This window comes from Danio rerio, chromosome 1 (assembly GCF_052040795.2).
Source record: "Danio rerio strain M-AB ecotype USA chromosome 1, GRCz13ab, whole genome shotgun sequence".
Lineage (NCBI taxonomy): Eukaryota > Metazoa > Chordata > Actinopteri > Cypriniformes > Danionidae > Danio > Danio rerio.
The window spans coordinates 2,265,001-2,269,285 of NC_141021.1; positions in this window are offsets into that span (position 1 = coordinate 2,265,001).

Here is a 4,285-nt window from a genome sequence, read left to right on the forward strand (position 1 = left end):
CGAACCAGCAACCTTCTTGCTGTGAGGCAACAGTGCCAACCACTGAGCCACTGTATCTAATAAAGCACAAAAAGTGTAGTGTTACTAGTATTTATCATTTAAAAATAAATGAATAATTAACTAAAAGCAAACTCTGGGCATTCAAATGCTTAAATAAATGAAATTAAAATATCTAAAAATAACACTATAATAAATTTAATAAAAATATCAAGACCAAATAAATACATGAATCAATAACTAGATCTATTTAAAGACATTTTAACAAAGAGACTGCATGAAAACCCAAAGGCTGATCGTCATGACAAAGGCTGAGCACGTGCACTGTCAGATCCGTCTCATCGGGTTTCACAGCTTCCACTAGAGGGCATCGCTCGGGTCTAAAATTAGGGGGTGACATGATAGTTTCCATGACAACACATTTATAGGCTAGAGCCCACAGCTTGTAAATAAAATGCAAGATATTTTTAGCTCTCCTCCTTTGAAGATGCGGTCTCCAGCAGGCGCTGGTTCAACAGCACCGGTCAATTTCCATCAGCAACACACGCCATCCATGAGATTAATCCCTCTAATGAGGATAATCCCGAACAACAGAAAGAGAAGACAATATTCGTCATGAAATAAGATCTCACAAAAACAGGAACCCTCAAATGAGTGTATGCTGGGAATCCTTATTCACTGATGAATTAATGTAAACCATATAATCTGATTCAGTGAGTTATTATTTAATGCTGCGCTAATCATGAATAATGAGAAACATTACAAAGCAGGTCAGGATTTTTTTGTACTGATTAACAAGCTTGCGATCACAAGTACAATCACAAGACCTTGATAATACATTAATTTCATCTAGACACATTTTATCCAGGTTACTCTGACCTCATGCAGCAGTATTATTGCATCATTTTGATCTCTGTATGATCTTCTCAGTATTTCCAGTAGGGCTTAGTGATGGGAAGTTCGGGTCATTTTACTGACTCGGATCTTTGAGTCTCGTTCATCAAGATGAACGAATCTTTTTTCGAGTCATTTCGTTCATTTGGTTCAATTAGCCAAAATATTATTAAAATGTTACGAATTGCTTCCAAACACATCTACAACTAGCCCAAAAGGTTGATTGCACGACAAATAAGTCATAAATAGAATATAAGAAGGAGAAAATAATAATTCAATGTTTACCTGCTCTTTTGTCTATGAAGGTATTGTTGTCTCTTTGCGCAGCTCATCTCTGTCTTCATATGTCAGGGGTTCATTCACGTTACACTGACAGTCACATATAATCTTAATCAATGCACAGTCTAAGCCGATAGAAGCCATGATCGTTCGTTGTTTACGTGACAGAATGACTCAAACCCGAGGAGTCGAGAAATGAACGAATCAAAACTTTTTCCGGCTCTAAACGCGTATGATTGGCTTGTGATGAACGAGTGACTCAGACCCGATAGAGGACTCGAGAGGTGAGCGGATCAATTCTTTTCCGGCTCTAAACGCATATGATTGGCTTCTGCCAATGTGATGATGACTTGAAATTAACCATAGATATATACACTAGATGTCGCCTGGCCTATTGTTGTCTATTGGACGGAATGCGTCAATAGCGCCGCCATCTTGCTACAGGGTAGCACTCCTTTGAAATGAATGCGGGACCAAGTTACAGTGGAGGACTGTGGCCATCCAAAGCCAGAGATATACACATATACACATATATCTGTGATCGGGAGTTTTCCTGGATGTTAGTATGTAATTTTTTTTTCTAATTACGAAAATTATAATTTTACATCACTTTTCTACATTGATGGATAAGTGACCGCACGGGCATTCCTGACAAAAAGCTTGTGTTTGTGTGTACAGAAATGTACTATTCACCCTCCCTGTTAAATTTGATCCAATCATGTCCTGAAACACAGCTCCTCTCCTGCTTTCACTGCTCATACTGACGGAGGGAGCGATTCGTTTGTGAATGAATCCCCCGAACGACTCTTTCACTAACGTTAGCCGACAATAATACAAGTTTCTGGCAGTGCAGCATCTCGTTGTCATATTTCTTTTGCATTGTTTGCTGATTTTATTCAACAAAACTAGCATAAGCCGAGTGTTTAGTGCGAGTTTAGCTGCTTTGTCTTATGGTGAATGCAGTAAGTGACTGTTATCATCAATAACGTGACCTCATTAGAACAAAAGTTCAGAACATGCAAAAACAGAAAAAAAATTAATATTACCTATGAAATGTTCTGCCTTTGTGCTTTGATTTCGTTGTTTGCTCGTTTCTACACCCGTAGGCAGCGCTAAAGTCCCGCATCTTCACGTAATAACACTGTCTTGACTAGTGCGGTTGAATGACATTTGTCCTGGGAGCACTGTACCAATGTGGCGGCGCTATTGACGCATGCTCAGGGTCCCTGTGTATCTAGTGTATATATCTATGGAAATTAACGATACCACCTGCACAAGTGTGAGCATGCGTGGATGAACGAATCACTCCCTGAGAGGACTCGTAGTTCCCGAGTCATATTGAAGACTCGTTCAAAAAGAACGAATCGTTCATGAACGACCCATCACTAGTAGGGCTGCATGACATTGGAAAATATTTTTATTCGTCCATTCATTCATTTTCTTTTCAGCTTAGTCCCTTTATTAATCAGGGGTCGCCACAGCGGAATGAACCGCCAACTTATCCAGCACATGTTTCACGCAGCAGATGCCCCTCCAGCTGCAACCCATCACTGGGAAACACCCATACACTCTCATTCACACCCATACACTACGGTTAATTTAGTTTATTCAATTCCCCTATAGCACATGTGTTTGGACTGAGGGGGGAACCGGAGCACCCGGAGGAAACCCACGCCAGCACAGGGAGAACTTGCAAAATGCACACAGAAACACCAACTGTCCCAGACGGGACTCGAACCAGCAACCTTCTTGACCTTCTTCTTCTTGCTAAGTATAAATTGTAACTATAAACAGGGACACCGCTAGGGGTGGGAAAGTTTTGGGGCCCCCACAGTTTTGGGACGCCCAGAGATATTATTAGGAGCTCACAGCACTCACTTTTGTCCGCGACCCATCCACCAGCAGAGTGAATGTTTTGGAGTGGCCATCACAAAGCCCTGAACTCAATCCTATAGGAAATTTGTGGGCAGAGTTGAAAAAGCTTGTGCGAGCAAGACAGCCAACAAATCTGACTCAGTTACACTAACCCTGTCAGGAGGAATGGGCCAAAATTCCTGCAAACTATTGTGAGAAGCTTGTGGAAGGAGACCCAAAACATTTGACCAAAGTTGTACAGTTTAAAAGCAAAGCTACAAAAATACCAAGGAAATGTGTGTCAACTTTTGACCATCTAGAAATTAATATTTAAAAAAAAACTCTCAAAAAATGTCTCTCATTATTCTGGCATTTAGCAAATGCAAATAATTTAGGTAATTCTAACGGATCTAAAATAGTAAACGTTTAGTATGATTTACCATTAGACATTTTTTAAAAGGTTATGTGTTTTTTTTTAGAGTGTATGTAAACTTCTGGTTTCTACGGTATAAATAACATTGTTTTCTATCGGATTTTGTATGGTGAGAGTCAAACAAATAGTTTTAATGTAATTAATTACATATTTAATTACATAAAATTACATAAAATGTAATACTATTATAATAATGTAATGTCACATAATAATGAATTAAAATAACATATTATTCAAAATAAAATGACATTATTATATTATATATTACAAAATAAAATTTTACTACATCTGCACAAATTTGTCCACCACACCTATCATCAAGCAGTCCAGCAGTCAAATTTTAATAAATAAATTAGTTGTTAATTAATTGGAATAAAAACTAAAGATTTAAAATGTAGAGATTGCATTAAGATAAAATGTAGAAAAGACTCTGAGTGATATATAAAAAACAGCTAAATAAACACAAATGAAATAAAAGTAGAAATAAAATAGATGCCCCTAACATAAGACAGTGATCTCTAAAAGCTTGATCAAACCTGTAGACCATCTTAGATCTGTAGTAAACCAGTGACCGGCTGGACATGAGCTGACTAATGACCGGCTAGAAAACAGCTGCCACAGCTCCAGGCTTAACCTGGATATTCCAACAGGGTCTTAATGTTGAATGTACAGTCTAAAGGTCTCATTTCATAGATTAAAATCAAAGACGCCGGCTTCTGCTCTCTGATAGAGGAAAGCCACTGGTGGGCACTTTTTTTTCTCCAGCGTGATCAAAGTTCAGAGGTGAAAGTCTGTACTGTTCTGTTCTCCCGCGGCTCTTCTTCCCCG